This window comes from Rhipicephalus sanguineus, chromosome 8, assembly GCF_013339695.2.
Source record: "Rhipicephalus sanguineus isolate Rsan-2018 chromosome 8, BIME_Rsan_1.4, whole genome shotgun sequence".
NCBI classification, from domain to species: domain Eukaryota; kingdom Metazoa; phylum Arthropoda; class Arachnida; order Ixodida; family Ixodidae; genus Rhipicephalus; species Rhipicephalus sanguineus.
In genome coordinates, this window is record NC_051183.1 from 56761303 (window position 1) to 56780336 (window position 19034).

Sequence of the window (19034 nt, forward strand, 5' to 3'; positions counted from 1 at the left end):
CGTGTTGCATATGTCAGTGCAAATGGCGTAAAAAATAAGAAGGCAGTCGGTTGAGTAGATGACCGAAGGGTATTGCTAGGCTTCCTGTCACAGCAAAAGAAACAAAAAAACCTAACATACCTGAAGAAATATGATTGTTTTGCTACAACACCGAGGACACATGTTAGTCTAGCTCATAAAGAAAAAAAAAGCACATGAATTATTATAAGCCCGCTGCGCGCTAACGCTCGCCTTGCAGGACCTCAATAAAGTTTTGCAACCAACCAACCTACCAACGCAGCTGAAGCATGCAAGTCATGTGCTCTCGATCCTTCTTCATGACAGGTGACCTAATATTTAAAAGATAGCCTTATCGCAGATCGTGAATATAGCCTGCAAATGCATTATGGTCAATTGCTTGAAGAAGTGCATTACACCGAATATCTAATCTAAAAGTCAGGAATCTTAGGGGCCCCTAAACCACCTCTGATAATTTTCTAACATTTCAAGTTTAACGCATGCATTGAGTTTTGATGACAACCCCGACCACCAATGCCAAACGTGGCATCGCTGCGAGCCCTGGGCGCGCCGCAAATTCGAAGGAACAATCCTTTGTCCTCTCGGGGCATTTTGGTACCCCAGGCGTTGGTCGTGATGTCAGCATTCGCATCTGGTCACGTCAGCAACAAAAAGAACCTGTTTGTATGCTCGCAGGTACGCGCGATCGCCGCTCATTCTCCTCGCACGGTGAGTGACGAGCGGATGAACGGAGCGTGGAGAAGAGCGAAGTGAGGGAGGGCCGCTTTTGCATCATCTAATGCGTGCAACTCCGTTATTACGGCACCATCTCGAGAAATTCTCATGGTTTGGTGTTTGTTGAGGACTCGTGCACAGCTGCTACACCCCCAACTGAATTTCGACATCTGAGTAGTTTAGGGGCGCTTTAAGCAGAAATAAGAAGAAGCACGCGCTCGCACAATATCTTGAACGCTACTTTATTGCGAGGTTTAGTCTGCAGTCATTGAATAAGTGGAACCATTGATAGTTGCAGTCCAGCCATCGCTTTGCGCGTCAGGAGATATCGCACTTGTGCAGCGTGTAGTGCATTCAGACCTGGTACTGAATCCGTTGCAATTGGCGACTATGGCTTTAGGTTGACAAAGCCTACTGCGGTAATCGTAGTGGAACCAATCGGCCTTCTCCTCTCCGCCAAACATGTCCCATTTGCAAAAACAACCTATATAAGAGAAAAATGAGTTTATAATCTGCTAAATGAGAAGTTTTGATATTTAAAGCGTGTCAACAATTGTTCAATAAACCATTATGTTCCTAGGGCAATTTCTATCGTGCACTGTACTGCGCTGTATTGAGGCCGACTCAGACGTTCTCTCCGCGAACACGAAGGACTAGAGCACTGCACGGGCTCGGGCCTACCCGAAAACCCGGGCCCGGCCCGGTCCGTGGGCCGGGCCGGGCCGGGCCGGGTAAAGTAGCTTTCACGGCGGGCCCGGGCCGGGCTCGGGCCTGAAGCTCCGGGCTTAGGGCCGGGCACGGGTCTGAGGTGGCGGGCTCGGGTGGGGCCGAGCTTGAACTTTGCTCCGTTCTTAAACGGTCCCTAAAGTGAAACATGGAATCGGTTTAGACAGATAGAGAATCCGAACGTCATTAATTTCACCATCAATGAGTTTATTAATAAAGCAGACAATCAAGGTCAAAGTTCCATTTTGAAATTTCGCGCTGAAATCTCCGCACGTGACTTCATGGATTTTAAAGTGTATTCGTCATATTTTGGGGACCTTGGCTCAACGAAATTTACAGAAACTTGGTATATCAATTCTGTTAAGGCCACTCAGAGGTCAATGTACTTTATTTTTACCCACTATAAGCTACGTAGGGCCCAGTATATGCCGTCAGAGTCTATGACGTCGCGGCGTTTGGTGCGTAAATTTCAAATTGGCGTCGTTACTTGCATTTTCCTGCGGGTTTTCTCTCTTACCAAGAGTATTGTTACGGCGAGCGTGGTGCTTTTGGATTGGTAAAAGAGTAATTTACTGACAATAGAAAAATCGTCTTGTGCTTACATAAACCCCACATTTTATCTCGAAAAAACGCTTTTTCTATGTGGGGTAAGCTCTTTGGAGAAGTTTTATGAGGGATAAGTACTGAACTGATTGTTCTTCTTGCATATGAGCTACTTGATTTATCTGAAACGGGCGAGCTAAAAGTAAATAGACCAGCCGCTTATATGTAACATCTCGCTATTCCGTGCTTTATTTGCTTTCGTTATTATTTTATTTCCCAAATGTTACTCTGTAATCGCAGTAATAAATGTAATATAACAAAATTATACTTATGAGATGTCATCGCAAGAGCGATCACAGAGCTACAAAGCGGGGAAACGTTGTTGAAAGTTAGAACCCCCCTCTAAAACGAAAGGACTGCATGGAGTCTCTCTCCGTGTACATAGAATCCCTCTAAAGAAGGACTGCACATAGAATCCCTCTAAAGACACGTTCGTTTTCTGTGACTCTGTGACGGCTCCCAGTGGTCATGTGGCGCGAGATGGACATGCACAACCTGCTTTTTGTGGCCACATTGTTCATGTCTGAGCTTTCGTCTTGTTCCGCCATATCAGGGGTCTCAAACTCACCTCAGCTAACGGGCCGCATTCACGAAAATTTACTCCCGAAAGGGCTAGGGCAATGACGAAGGTAGGAGCGTGGGAGGGGAAACAGGTTTTAAAACTACTGGTCATTTTACAGCAGACCTTTCCCATATCTCATATACGGGATCATTTCTGAAGGGGATTTGGCGGCAGGAGTCCCACAATATATCGATACCCATTGTTGCAGAATAGTGCGGAACGGAGCAGCTTGGAGCGTGCCACACTCTATCGAAGAAGAGGAAACCGAGGGACATCGAGGGCACGTGCACGTGGTCGGCGCAGCAGTTCGCCTTTAGTATTGCCATTAAACGGACGTCTCTCTTTCACATCTGGGGAACCAGTCATTTCGTATCACCCATAATGACTAAAATCTGGACGCCGATTCTGAAATATAGCTCTTGTTTCACGGTTATGTATCAACACACGGTGACCGCAGGGGGCGCCTCACGAAAAATATCCTTTCGATCTGTGATGCCTGTGTATCTCAAGAACATACTTATAAAGAAAAAAAAATGGGATCAAGGCAGTCATGTGCGGGCGGCGGGCCGCTAGCGAGAGGTCCGCGAGCCGCGTGTTTGAGGCCCTATATAGTGCGCTATATAGTGCGAGAGCTACGAGATACTGCCGCAACAGCGTTGGAATGTGTAGCAACAGAATAGGTCCATTAAACAAGGCGTGGGGTGAAGTATATTCGCTTGACAAAATATCTGGCTTGAAAAAGGACAATGACAGATTTCGTGCCGGATGATGTCCCTTTACCTCGAACCATATGCATCTAATGAGTTAGCTTCGAGAAGCTTAGTCGCGCCTTTATTACCTAACTCGAACGAACCCCGAAAATACATCGAAATCGCTTCGTCCGCTTCCTCCCGGTCCTAACCGCGTAGTCCAATGGCCACCTTCTACCGGTACAACATCGCTGGGAAGGCATAAGCCATTATAACATGAATACAAAAAAAAACGAGCACGGTGCAAACTGTGCATAACATGCACTGCTGAAAATTGCAAGGAGAAGCCCTCAAAGAGGAGGTTGATGGATGACATTGAAGAGTGGCACGACGTTCGGGAATGAGAGAAGTGAAGGGATGAGCTACAAGCCATATTCATTCTACAGAGCTCCACAAAGATATCCTAGATTTGCTCCAGTGGTGGAAGTTAAGAACCACGACTGCCGACGCCTTCGCAATTGGCAAGGCAGATGTGGTGCGCCCGTGCGGCCAGCGCGAGCAGTGCAAGAAGCTTTAGCGCGGCAGAATATGTTATGCAACATGGCATGGCGTGCTTAAAGCAGGAATCTTTTGACACTTTGATTTTTCGCACAATAACATGTGAAGACGTTAACTATAAACTATGCCATAAGAAACTTATAGACTGTATATACTAGCAGTTGTGTGGTTTCTGTTCCGATGTCGGAGCGGCCCGCAACGTGCTAGAGCACGTTCCGATGGACCATAATAAAGTTTATCCATCCATCAATCCATCCTTTGTTGTTATTGCGCTCCCTATCAAAAGTGAACTCGTGCTGCAAATCACTTTCATTGCTACAATGTCTGCTACAAAACGCCCTTCATGATCCCCAGTGTATTTGCAAAAAAATGGGTACGGTATACCACTGCCGAAGAAACTATCATTGTATCCAATATGTCCGCTCAACTGTTTGCACCGTGAGCCCCTTTTTACCAGAAATTACCATATGGTAAAGTATAATTGTTAGCGAAACATACGCCAACAAAGCGTAGATATTTGCCACTTAAAACACCTTGCTATCGATTCCATGTTCGGGCAACACCACCTAGATTACTGGGTCGGGCCTCAGTCGGGCCTGATCTGTGGTCGGGCCGGGCCGGGCCAAGCCGGGTAGGCGAAATTTTTTCTCGGGTTCGGGCCGGGCCCGGGTATCATTTTGAGTCACCGGGCCGGGTTCGGGCGGGTAAATTTGAACGAGTTCCGGGCCCGGGCCGGGCCCGGGCCGAGAATTACGGCCCGTGCAGTGCTCTACGAAGGACCCTTTGAAGGCAAGCTGGAGATACGAATTCTAACACGCCGGAAGAATTTGGCTCCATTACAAAACAGAGACCACCCGTGTCGACGGGGGACTAGCTTTGTGTCAACACGGCTGCAGTGAACGTTCAAGCGTTTTAGACAAGCTTGTTGATAGGTTGAGCTCGGTTTAGATCTCTACACGTGACGTCATTGACGCAAAAAGGGTAATCTGTAAAACGCCTGAATAATGCTGCTGCATCAGACCTTGTCGACGAATGAATATCCTCGTCGCTATATCAGTAAATGAGGTGTTATATACTCGTATGTACCGGGGCGCCTGCTCGTCCAACAAGAGTCAGATTTGGGAGTCATTGTTTCTGGAGTTCGGTTGTTTCACGTGACTACAAGTAAAAGAACTTGTACCTTGTCCTTGTCCATGTCCTTTGATTTAAACTGAGAATGAGCTCACCTCTCCAAAATGAAGCCGATGAGAACAACAAAAATGACCGGCGGAAAAAAAGAACAGTGAACGTTTTAAGCGGAACGATGTACAAAGAAATCGGAAAAGTAAAAAAAAAAGAAATGCAGCATGTTGAACTTTAGTTGCGGTTAATGAAATATATATAGAGCCATAAACGAACAAACTTAGAAAATGGCAAAGAAGACAGGAAATCGGCTTGACTACGAAGTCCTTATTCATCAGGTCGGGGCTCAAATATGTACAATTATTTGTCGACAACGCGCTTTTTTAGAGGCGCGCGAATATTCTAAATTTCGAATAGGAATGGAGCATGATTCTTATTCGAAGCATAATCGATTCGAAAAAAGCATATTCGGTTTTTCCAGGATTTTTGGCCCTGGCTGAATATGCGGTTAAAGAGGCTAACACTCTGACAAATTCGAATATTTGCGCAAGAAACGAATTTCTGGTGCTACGAATTCTTAGTTTTGCAGTAAAACGTCTTTAACACAAGTGTGCTGCAATGCTTTTCTGATTACGCAACATCGCCGTAACGCTAAAGAAGAAGTTTGTATGCTGCCGTAGCTTTCGCGCGATGGCGCTGGTAGCTCGACGGGCTTAATATAAGTAGAACGGAAAAAGTACCATATTCCTTTTCTCTTCGCTGCCGCGCGCTCTCGGCGGTTTCGTCACATAAAGTGTCCAGCTCGCTCACCTCGCTAATGTCTCCCAGCCGCCGACGCATGGCGCTTTGGAGGGCGATTGTTTTTATAGCCCGGGAAGAGCGTGCAGGAACTTTACGACAGCCGGTATCGTTTTGACTAAGCTCACAAGCCTGTCAAGACATCGAAGAATGCCTGGGTGCTGCGCTTTTGGATGCAGCAAACGGCTGGAACCGGGCAAAGCTCTCTGTGCTATTGACAGCGGGAATTAAATGCGAAGCATTTTTAGTGATCTTCTGCGACTTTAAACGTATCTATCTATCTATCTACAGTGAAACCTCGGTGATACGAATCTCACGGGACCACCAAAATTATTCGTATCATCCGAAGTTCGTATCACCTGAAAGCATGAAAAATTAGCATGCGACCAAAGAAATTTCTGCATTTTCATTTATTGTTCTTCAGGGCCGCAGCAACGTCAGGAAGAACCCTGCATGATTGTCAGTTAAGATTTAGATGTGGGCAATCATATCAGCACTCGTAAGTATACGGCGCGTGCACGCGTATTTAATTAATGAACCAGGTGCGTTGGGACCCGCGACAGCAGTAGCCCCTTCCAAATTTCAATATGCTTTTTTTGCATGACACCGGAGTACTGCAGCAAAAATAACGGAAGAAGCGCTTTGACGCCATGGATCAAAGCCATAAAATTTACAGAACCACGGTCCAGTGTTATGATTTTGTCATTGCGGAGGTGTTGGGGATGTTTTTTGGGAGATTTACGGCCGTGCCCGCACAAGTGCGACCTCAACGGCCGCGCATGTTGACGTTGTGAGGCCTGACTGCTTCGCCAAGACCGTCCTCGCCTTCTTTCGGTCCTCGTCCACCTGTCATAGGATGTCTGATGCACGAGGCAGGCACGTGTAAACACAGTACAACGACAGCAGCCCGCGTCGAGAAAAAAAAAGCATGGCGGTAATGTCCTCTGTAATCTAAACGCGAAGGTGCATGAGAGCCTCAAAGATTCGCTATCTATCTATCTATCTATCTATCTATCTATCTATCTATCTATCTATCTATCTATCTATCTATCTATCTATCTATCTATCTATCTATCTATCTATCTATCTATCTATCTATCTATCTATCTATCTATCTATCTATCTATCTATCTATCTATCTATCTATCTATCTATCTATCTATCTATCTATCTATCTATCTATCTATCTATCTATCTATCTATCTATCTATCTATCTATCTATCTATCTATCTATCTAGCCGCCTACGACTTTGTGCTGTCCTGCCCATTTCGTTAATGGGATGCATACCAAAATTGATATGATATAACATAACTGTATGCCGAATATAATTGACAGGTCATTGCTTGAAAATTATAATATGCATGTCATGAACCGCATGATTTACACGCCACTGTCTTGGTGTTTTCGCGGCCGCTTTGTTAGCTTTACATATACCGCAAATGGCATGGCGTGACAAGAGTCTATGACGAACATAAGTGACTGGTCGTAATATGCAAACCGTGACACTCATGCGATGTACGACACGATTTATATGACATGGTCTCGGTGCGCTCGCGGCCGTTCAATTAAATGGATATAAACTAAAATTGCTATGACGAGATACTTCTGTATAAGGAACGTAAGAGGCAGATTGTAACATGAAAATCATGACTCACATGTCACGTACGGCATGACCTACTTGCCATGCTGATGATGTACTCACGGCCGCTTGGCTAGCTTGATATCACCAAAATTTGTATTGTGTCGCGTGACTGCCAGACTGAGGTAAATGACAGGTATTAACATGAAATAATGACCTGCATGTTATGCATGGCACGATTTACATGCTACGCTCATGGTGGGCTCGAGGCCGGTTCGGTAGCGTCGAGTTGTTACCTCGGCCTGGCATGCACTCTAGGAATGCTATATTAATGTAAATTATTATATATTAAAGCAGAGCAAATAGAAGTGAGGTCTTCTCCAGCGTCTGAACTGGTATGAGAAGAGACATACTTTACAAAAATCAACACTGCTGTTTAATTTAGAAAGCGTTGAATCACCATTTAGTGTTACAAAAATTACGTACCGTAAGGATAGGCGCACGTTCTTGCCGTTGCATTGCAACCTAAAAAAATATTATGAGCTGAGATAAGGAAAAGCTGCATTGTAAGTAAACAAATATACATATTTGTATTAGGAATAGTGGGACACACAATTTTATTGGATATATATTTTTCTTTATGACATCCATGTCCACTTTGGATTGTTTCCCTGTTCAAGTTTGCCAGAATTCAGAAGGTTTGCAAATATGCTATGATATATGATATAAATAATTGAGCTGGTTGAACTAGGGTGATGATGTTTTATTAACTGTCTAAAATATTATAAGGCATAATCCCTAAAATGAAAGGGCATTATTTCAGACTTATCGAATTACTTAAGGCCACCTGCTACATATTTTGCATTAAAGGCAGTCCATTCCCATTGGATGTCCTGTACGAAAGAACTTTGAATATACAATACCTTTTGAAGCAATTGCTGTCGTACTTCCGGCACAGCGTATGGTCAGTACAAACAAATGTTCATGAATACGTCATTTTGTTTCCTAAAGCAATAAATTATCGAAATACGCTTGATGCATAATTTTGGGGCATGTCCCCGTTAGCCAGTCTAGTGGTTTCCCGATATCTAATAACATGGCAGTGACCATATTTGCACTTGTATGGGAATCTGGAGTTTTATCAACTTTTTCTCTACGACAGCCTTACAAAGGACCGATTGGTCCAGATTTCAGGCAACCATGGAAAATAAATTACGAGAGGAACCTCGCCATTGCTAAGCCATTGAGAGAAGCTTCCGGGCTGCTCACGTTGACCAGCAGATGTTCAGACTTCGCTGACAAGCAGAAAGAAGACACAGACTCACGATGGCAGTCTGTCACCTGAGCCTGGATTGGCGCACATAAAAAAAACATGGCTGGGCCCTCCGTCATAGGAATCGGTATAACACGAGTGAAACGTATCTTGAGAAAGGTTGTTGAGCGTTTATTGAGCATTGTTTCGCCGCAAGGGCGAAGCAATGAATGTGATAGAAACAAATTGAAATGTCACGCGAAGGACGGCAAGCAGCTCGAATCTTGCAGCGTGCTGCTCAATCACAAAGGACGTATGAAAAGAACACACGCGGGACGAGCGCGAACAATTATCACAGTAGTTACTTCTTAGTGTTTTAGCACCGCGCTCCTTTAGGAAACGCGGCCGCTGCAGCGAGCGAGGTGACCTTCGTGCACTCTGTAACTTAACAGCGTAAACTTGCGGTGAAAGCGCAAGACGTACAAACCGCCCTCATCACGAGATAAGCGCGCGCACGGGCGACCATGCCCTGTAGGGCAAAGTACAGGTGGGAGCGCGCGCGCATCGCAACGAGGTGGGCGACGACCTTTAAAGCGCGCCCTTCGCGCCACCTCGCTAGTGATAACGAAAACAAGTGCCTCCAAGCTCCGCGCATCACCAGCGGCACTGCTAGCGCAAACATTCGGGGTCCAGTCACAATACCTGGATTTGGAGATCGACTGCTTACGCACCAATCATAAATCATGCACGAGGTCCGTAGTGGGAGTGGTGCGCCGGCTAATCAAACATTCAACATAGCCTAGTGCCACTCTAAGACATATTTGTAAGTGTGCACTACTGTCCCAAAATCACCATCGTCACCATAATTGTCAGACTCTTTTATGCTGTCTGTAGGAAGAAGGCCACTCTGAATGATCTCCAGTCATCCCTGTCCTGCAGGAGCTGATTCCATGTAATGCCTTGAAGTTTCTTAATTTAATAAAATATTCGTTCTAAGTTGCCTGGTTCGCACTTCAGCTTCAAGGAAAATTTGTTTTGTACTGGAGCATCAATAAATCTCATCACAGTTTGGCTAATTTGATTCATGTTTTTCAGATAAAAAAATCGTGTGGGCAGTTCGTTTGTTCTTTAACTTTTAGTAGAAGGAAGGAAAAGCTTCATTGGGTCAGTGAGTTTGGGTACTTTACGGACCCTGGGCCATCGCACGGCCATCACATTGTGCCAATGTGTCCAGACCACGCAGGGCCAGGGCGCTGGCGCCCCGGTTAACACAGCGAAGCTTCGCGTGCAGATCCTGCGACGCAAGGAGGGCCTCCCATTCCTCCCATGTACTGATGGCGGGCTGCCCCTGCGAGGGCGTCGGCAGGGCAGCCAAAGAAATGTGGACTAAGGTGGCGGGCGACTCTCCACAGATAGTGCACTCCGGAGAAATGGGGCGGAAGTGGGATAGGACTTGAGTGGTGGGAAGAGCTCAGGTGTGCAGTCGCCTCCAGATGATTTGTTGCGAGTGGGAGAGGCGGGAGTGGGGAGGGGGGTAGAGGCGGGCATGGCGTGCTTGTTGGGTGAATTCAGAGAACGTGTGTGCCCGCTCTCTCGAGAAAGCCCTGCTAGGGTTGCCATTTTCCCGGATGACTATGTTATCGGAGGCCTCATTTTCGGGATTGCCAGAATTAGAATCCACCGTGTCTGGCAGACTAGCTGGGATAGTTTTCGTAAACACAGAGAGGAGAAACCACTCGAATCCCCTTTATGGATGACTTTTAGTACAACTTTTCTTTGACCAACCTTTCTCATAGGTTGGTCAACGCTAGTAATGCTGTAGCGTTTGTAGTTAGCATAACGTTTGTTGGCTTGTTTGAGGTAGCGAGCTTAAAGATAGCTGTGTAAGCGTCATTGCTTTAAAAAGGCACGCGTGCACTCCGAAAACAAGAGCTGCGGAATCAATTTGCTATGTGCTCATTGCTTTTCCCCGTAGTGCTGGCGCCTGTGTCACCGTGTATCGTGAAGATGTCACGAACTCGTCGCAGTAATGTAATTGTCATGTCATGCAGTTCGTGGACGTATCCTGCCGTTTACTGTAGGGCTTAGAGTGACAGATTGGGGCCACTTGTCATTAAATTTCTATAGCAGGTGGAGGGTGCTGCCCTGTCACGCTCCCCCATTCACCTTTTGTTTTTCTTTAAAATCAAACTGACTTGATACCGCGTACTCGCCTTTCTAAGCGCGAGTTCGCGGTATTGATTTTCGGTCACAGCGGCAGCGTTTTCACGTTTTTGTAATGCAAAAGTGCCCGTGTGTTTGGTTAGTGAACCCAAGCTACTGTAGAATCCCCCACTGCGGCGTGCTCGAAGTGATGTTGGCAAACACCAGAAATTAACTAATGCCCAGACAACATTATTCCTGTTGGTTTTTGTGAAATGGCTATCATTGTTATGGAAACGAGCGACACTTGTGCTGTCGATTCCGTTGCTTCAAGTTATCTTGCGCACGACCCCTTAGAACGGTGCCTAATTCATTTGCGTAAAAGCTGCTTTTCGTGTAGTTGTGGCTCGACTCGAAGTAATGACTGAACTTCTTGCTACCGCAGCGAGTAGCTCGTTAGAAATCTGCCAGTTTTCTGCGAATTTGTGTTTACAAACAGTCTTGTTTACACTTGCAGGAAGGCCATCCTACCTGATGGATGTTACAAAGCCAGACTGGGCACCCAGCTTGCACTTGGGGTATGACAGAAACTCAACTGCTAAATCTGAAGCAAGGTATGTTTGAATGTGCTACTTCTGACCTCCCTCAAAACGACACACTTGTCATGGCTGCCGCTCAGCCAAAAAACCCTGGTGCCGCCCGTGCTGGTAATGCAGAACAAATTTAAGATTTCGAAACTGCCAAGCAAGTGAATAGTGTGTATGCAAGGAAAATATTAATGAGACAATGAGACCTCAGTGGGTGCTAGTGAATACAGTGTTGTTGATGGCAGCCACATTTTATGTTGCACTCCAAACAGCAGAAGTCTAAGAGACTGTCACGTATTCTTGCATTATTCTGGTGAAGGTTATCTATTTGTTATTCAGGTTGCTTGTGACACAACTCAAGAGTTATGCATCATATGTTATACAATCATCGAGTGATGAGCACCAATTTTACACAAGTTGTTTTGAGATTAGTTGTGTCAGGAGAGAGCAGACAGGTTGTAGCTTACAATGTCGTGAGAACTCGGGGCAGCAATGTCAAAAATAGCAAACAATTGCAGAGATCCAACCATCACTGTAAGTAGTGCCAAGGATTACGGCATAGACATTTTCACATAAAGGCTTTACATTTTATTTCAGGCACCAGCGACGTTGCAAGAGGGCTGCAACCTCAAAGGAGATCCAAGAGGGCAATAGCAGAGTTCTCCAGCCTTAAAATGTGTTGAACGTGCAGCACAGCGCTGTGTGCAGAACTGTCACGGGTACAATGGCTTATTCATACATGGGGACTATTTCCTTTAATGACATTCAGCATCTTTATAGCACCTTGATTCTATACAGGCACACCACTTGCACGCCCTGTTACAGCACATAACAAGGAAGCTGATGAGCCACATGCGCCTCATTGCACACTCAACAGCGGTTCAGGTCAGTGCCCTAGATAAGCTGTTCATACAGGCTGGATTTTACATCACAGTGTGCTTGTAATGGAATTATATTGTTCCCGATGGTCTTTGAGCTAGCAGGCAGTGGCAAGTTGTGTACTTTTAATTTTTGCATGGTTGGTCTTTCTGACAAAAATTACAAAACCTCACTATTTGCTCATCCTCTACCCCATTGCATGCAGTAAACAGCGTCATATATCCAACAGTCCTACAGCGTAAACTATTTGGTGCTTCCCTCTCTCTGAAGTAGTGGGCCCATTATGTGAGCACAAAATTGGTGGTTGTGAAATAGCAATGACAACACTTCAATGCAGGTCAATCCATGCTGCAACAAGTACCAGCTTCAACCGTAGCTCAAGATGCTGATGATACTGTTGCTGACGTTTATTGTGAGTGATTTGTGTTTACAGAGTTCAAACGGCCCGAGTACTTTAATTTAGGAACATAACTTCAATGATTGACAACACCTCATTGCAGACCCACCATCTGTGCAATCACCCGAGGAAGGCAGGGCCTCAGCCGAAATGGGTTCTCCCGTTGGAGTTGTAGTGGATGCCTCATATTGTGAGTACTGCTTTCGTTCAGTTGAAGCAAACCGGAAGTGTTTAACACAAGGGATTCTAAGGGTCACATTCCTGTATTTTTTATCAGATGTAAAGTTTTCTGAAGCTGGTGTTCAAGCCACCACTTCGACAGCTGAAGCTTCAGTAAATACCACTTCATGTAAGTAATGTGACAAATATCTCAAGCACTCTGGACCTGACTGGCAAATGCGTAGTAATGTATTGCCTATACATTTCTTTCAGTGCTAAAGGATGCTGAAACTCAAAATGACATCACAGGCAGTGTTCTGAAGAGTTTTGAAGCTGATAACCAGGTCCTACGCACCGAGTTACAGGAGGTGAAGGGCTCTCTGGACACACTTCGGCTGTTGAAAGCTTCTTTGGAGCATGACAACACCCGTGTGCAATTTTACACGGGCCTACCAAGCTTCACAGTTCTGATTTCACTGTTCACACTTGTCGAAAGTAGTGTGCCACACAGCCCAAACAATGCTCTTGCGAAATTCCAAGAATTTGTACTCACACTAATGAGGCTGCGATTGGGAGTGGCCTTGCAGGACCTGGCGTCCATTGAAGAAGCATTGACGGGGGTCTTCAATGACCGTAATTTCTGCCTCTGAAACTTGTACGAACTCTGAACGAAGTTTCAGACACCGATGCAGTAAGGACAAAAGCAGGAAATAAAGTTCATTTTTCTACCTGAATTTGTCTTTCAAAAGCGCTTTTATAAGTCCTTAGAATCCCTTCTTGCGTTAATTGACCATATGTTTTCTCATGCACATAACGCACGTGCTGTGCCCATTATGTTGAAGCAGGAATCTTCCTAAAAATCCACTGTTTGCGCCAACAGAAACGAAACTGCTGGGAATAAAGTTCATCTTTGCCTTAAGCAACCTACATTTGCCTTAAGCAACCATGTTTTTTGTAATGTAAATTACATGCCAAGCCACGCATGTCAAAGCAAAAATCTCCCAAAAGATCAGACATGTGCAGTACTGAAGGTAGGGATAACACTGCAACACAACACAAGCTGCTTCTAAATAGAAGAGCAGTGTCCCAATGTGCGAGCAGGCTTCACCGAGACCGGCCATACAAGTGCAATGCGCAGCTTTAACCATGCCATCCTGCTTGACTAGAAGCCATGGCTCTAGTGGCTGAGGTGAAATCGCCTGAGAGTGGTTAACCTGCAAAAGGATGAAGTCGTTTATTTAACTGCTGGCTTTACGCATGCAGAAAACACAGGCCACCTAAACGCACACAAAGCAAGGCAAATTGCAGCATCAACAATGAGTGAAACTAATGTAGGTATCACTGCAACAGTACAGAAGCAAAACGCAAGCATCTTTCATGCATGTAGTCCATTCTAGGCACAATTGCGCGGACACATGCAACATCCGCTACCTCGCTGGCAGCGACAATTTGTAGAACGCAATGCACTTAGGCAGGTGACGAGTATTCGCAAACCAAAAAGAAAAAGATGCCGCAGCAAGGTAATCGCTGGAAAGTGCAGTTACACTGTCACTGTTTCTAAAGCAGCAGAGCGATGGGAAATGACGTGTACAAGCAATTATTTTAGTATCGTTTTTCTTCTCCCTGAGCTCCGAAGAGAACTGTGTTACTTGACACTGTGCTGTGCAAAAAGGCACTCCTGGAATTTTCGCGTAGCGTCGTAGTGTAACGGTACAGAAGAGAAAATACGTAGGACCTCGCGCAGACACTTGTGAATGTTTCACGAGGTGTCGCTGCGCAGCGAAGCAAACTTCCAACATTAATCACACCACTGTCACACACATCGGCAAGCACTACCCGTTAGCGTTACAATGCGATCCAGAAATACAGTCAGCCTAGTCAAAGATTGTCTTACCTTGGTGCGCGCGATGTTTTGATCGCCGTGTCTTCGCAGCTGGGGCTCTTTGCAGGAATCCGCTGGTCAGGTAATTATGCGACTCGAGATTTTTTGGCCTTCTGTTGTTCGTGGGTGATGAAACTCGTCGTGTGCACAAGGTGATCCTTGATGTCCGAAAGTTCTACTTTACGCACGAGCGCGAGATCGAACGACGTTTCTTTCGAAGTAAGCAAAAGTGGATCGATGCCACCGCAAAGCTCCACTTTCTTAACGTAGCGGTTCTTCGCATTCGCCTCTAAATTCTGCGCGTACGAACTCAACTTTACTGAGGGGCCCGCATTCATGGTTGCAAAGCAATGGTGCTTTACTGCAACTCTTTTAAAGTAATGAAAAGGCAGAGATCACCAGCCGCGGAGCTGCAGAAACACCGCTTGTTCTCGTTGGCACCGTCCCCCCAAAAATATGGCGCTACCACAGTGGCCAACGCAGGTCGTGCCCTTTCCGCTGCTGCAGCCGCCAGCCTGCTCTGCCGTGACGTCACGTGAATACCAAGTATAGTGCAAGTAATTCAAGATAGACATGTAAGCACGCAGTTAGGCACTGCTCTTTATTTTTTATTTTCATATTTTAATAACACTATTATTTTTGTTCTTTTAAGCTTTTCTTATTTGTTCATTATTTTAAATAAATATTTTTTTCCTGCTTGAGCGGCGCGAACCCGTGCTACAGCCCATGTGTTGTTTGTACTTTTTTTAACAACGTAGCTGTTTAGTCTCGGAGCGACTCCGGTAGTCGTGAACAAAAATTGTCATCATCATGAACCGACACGTGCTCTCTTCGTCCTCCTCTTCCTCTTCGTACTCCTCTTGAGCTTTTGCTTCACCTTCATAATACATGCGCCGATTTGTCCGGCGTAGGATGTGTAACTCTGATGGCCGAGAAGGCGAGAGAGAGAGAGAGAAAGAGATAGAAATAGAGAGGGTGAAAAGGAAGAAATACAGAAAATGATACAAAGAGAGAGAAACAAATAGACCGAGAGAAAGGGATAGAAAGGAAGATAGACAAAGAATGGCCGCATATCTGCGTGCTTCGCTGCAACTGTCGTCGAAAGATGATAGTCTTCTGCCGGCTGTATTACATGAGTCCGCATGAGTCCGTATTACATGAGGCGCAGATTCTAAGCCGACCCCCGAAATTCGCAAGGCCAGAAAAAAAAACTTAATATTTGTACTCGAATCTGCACCCGAATCTGCGCCGACCCCCCACTTTCGCACATCGTTTTTTCGAAAAGAAAACATCGGCGTAAATTCGAATAAATACGATAGATAGAGAAAGTAAGAAATAGAAATAGAGACCAAAAAGTGGTCCAAAAAGAAACACACAAAGAGAAAGAAACAGAGAGGGAGATGTATAATTAGAAAGGGAAGACAGAGAAAAATAGACGAGCGAGAAAGACAGAAAGAGAGGACGAAAGAAAGAGATGAAATTGGCCGCGTATCTGAGTGCCTCCCTGCAAGTGTCGTCGAAAGACGATAGTCTTCTGCCGGCCATGAGTCCTCCTCCTGTATGTTGATTCGCAGCATCTGGCTCATAGCATCGCATTTTCAGCGCAGCCTAAGAAACATTAGTGTCCTTAGAATTACTTATCTATGCATTTTCTAGTAAAGGAACACACCACCTAATACTTACGTATTGATGTTGCGCCTCAGATATGCGTAATACTTGGTTTTTGATCGAAAATGTTCGCAAGTATGAACGGCCGTACTAGTTCGAGATGGCTGGGCGTTGAGAAAGTGGTTAAACTTTGGCCGGGTGGCTGAATCGGGTGACAGACAGACAGACAGACAGACAGACAGACAGACAGACAGACAGACAGACAGACAGACAGACAGACAGACAGACAGACAGACAGACAGACAGACAGACAGACAGACACCAAAATTTCTGCGTTGAAGTTCCCCAAGAAAGACTATCGCCTCTTAAAAAAAGCGAAACACGGACGGCCGCCCAGCACTACACTTCCTTCAGACTTGCACCACTAGTTCGAAGTTGCCTTAATTTTTTTATTCCTTATGTTTGCTTTCTAAATTCTTCACCGTTTACTATGTTACCTTTTTAAGTTTCTGTTTAGAGAGCAATCCAGCCGGTCTCGTCAAATGAAGAGCATCGCGAGACTCGATGCACGCGAGCCATGGGATGCTTCTCTGTTCTCGTTCGCTCGGTTACGGCGCGGGACTAGGGACCCCACTCAACCCAAGAACAGGCGTCTAAGAGCTCCACTCTAAATTGGACCAGTAAATAGATTGATTATCCTTTCATAAAACTGAACCTATCGCACCTCTTTATCTGAAATGAGCGTATTTACTAAATAGACATCGCTGAGCTCGACTTGCAAGGAGCACCTGGCTATTCTGTGGAGTCATAGAAGAGAAACATCGTGAGGCTGTGACATTTGTTTGTTACGAATCAAGCAAGCCTGAGAAAAAAGAACTTACTTATAGTGTTGCGATTTCCAGGCTTGCCTTTTTGCTCCGCAAATACATATGTTATAATGAATAGAAAAATAGGGCAGTAATTTTACAGAATACATTTCTGCAGACCTGACCGTCTTGAACCCGGGGCACGGCGCATGTATCACGGCGATTGTGTGTGCCCTTGTGTCGTTGGCGTTTCAGAGGAGTACGAAATGTACGCAGTATTTAAAGGATTGAACGACAATGAACGCCCTTGAGAAGTGCACTTCGACGTATTCTAGGTAAACAGGAACAATGGATAAGCATGTCTAAAAGTGAACGTTCATATTATGTTTTCCTGCAGCGACATCCCATGCCACAACTGCGCATTGTGTCATATTCGAAAAAAAAATTGTTATTTAGATACATAGGAGGCACTGGTTCTGAAGAATAATTTCTCTCTGGCGAAGACCCGATCGGTTGAGGTCCGGCCTAACATGAATATTCAGCTGGATTGCGCCAATGATAAATAAACTTGGTGTGAAATAGAAGCGCATATGTATTTGAACGTAAAGCCAACTACGGGAGTGTTCTGCAATAGGGCCTCACTGGAATCGGAGCTGTCGCAGTGAGGATAAAACGCCTCGAATTAAGTAGAGCAATACCTGCACACTGGGCTACCTTGCTAATAGGATTCACCCATTTAGATGGTTAATCTTGGTTAGTTGCGTAGCGGGCTCCCTAACAAGATATGTTACAATGGGATAAAAATAAATAAAACATTCGTACAGAAACAATATGACCCTTTCCCGTGCCACTAAGTATAACGGCAGCTGAAAAATATATGAACGAATGGAAGGTAAAAAAGACACAAAGGGAGGGAGAGAGAGAAAGAAATTTAATATAAAAAAAAACGTTGCTTATTCCTCCGTCGTGGGAACTGGTATAACACGAAAGTGAAACGTGTCGTCGCAGAATTAGTTCGATGTTTATTATATATTGATAACGAGAGCTTGCACAATGTCTGTTGGTGTTTGGTATGCGGACACACCTACGTTGACGGCTGGTGTCACATCTCCATCCCGACGACTAACGTCCATGAACATGATTAAACCGTTGTGGTAGCTGTAGTAAACATACCACTGGACACAGTCGATAGAGAATCCTGCGCAAAGATTGCTTCAACATGCACATAAAAAACAATGACTCGACATGCACTCTTTATGAGCGTAGGACACTACAGGAGAGAAACGGCAAGGTGTCCGCTCCTTAGTATTCGGTGCTAGGGCACTCGAAGCGGTAGGCGGCGAAGAAGCGCCGTTAGTCCATTTGAAAGCGGTCCTACGCTGGCGAGGAGGCGTCACACGCTGACGGGAAAGCGAATAGCTTAAGTGCGTCGTCGCCGAATCGAATCAACGTGGACGCCGCATTCCACCAACGGTACTGCAGCGAAAGCCTCCGCCGCATTGACTTTAGCGTTGAGACCACCGAAACGCCATCGCGTGGAATGTTAATGAGTTAACTGAAACATCACGCCACGGTCGCACTAGAAACGCGACGGCAAACGCGTCGCGCGTCATGTCTCCACTGTATATAGTCCGGCCGCGATTTCTGTGTGACTGCCTGGCAAGCGTCTCAGACCTATTTTTTAAATATGGATGGATGCTATGAGGGAGGCTATAGTGAATTAGAACCAACTATAAGCGAGGCTTAGGCTAAAGCTGCCACCTCGCGGTGTAAGGCGTTGACAAAAGTACACTTCATTTGTAAACGCGCAACGGCCCGTTTATAGAGGAGGCGATGCATTACTTCACTCTACCACCCCCCGGCAACACCATCGACACCACCCCGTCAACCAAGAGCACTGTGAGAGGAAAGTGTGAGACATAAAAGGCGCGTTCGCAAAGCCTCCTCCATG

The 19034-nt window shown here is 45.5% G+C and overlaps 1 long non-coding RNA gene across 1 annotated transcript; it reads right to left on the bottom strand.

The window, feature by feature from the left end:
• Positions 1–979: 979 nt before the first annotated feature.
• Positions 980–17336, bottom strand: LOC119402751 (uncharacterized). The gene is made up of 3 exons (XR_005185912.2): positions 17159–17336; positions 7858–7896; positions 980–1216 (listed from the first exon to the last, which is right to left on the bottom strand). It is a non-coding gene; the product is annotated as an uncharacterized LOC119402751 (long non-coding RNA).
• Positions 17337–19034: the final 1698 nt, after the last annotated feature.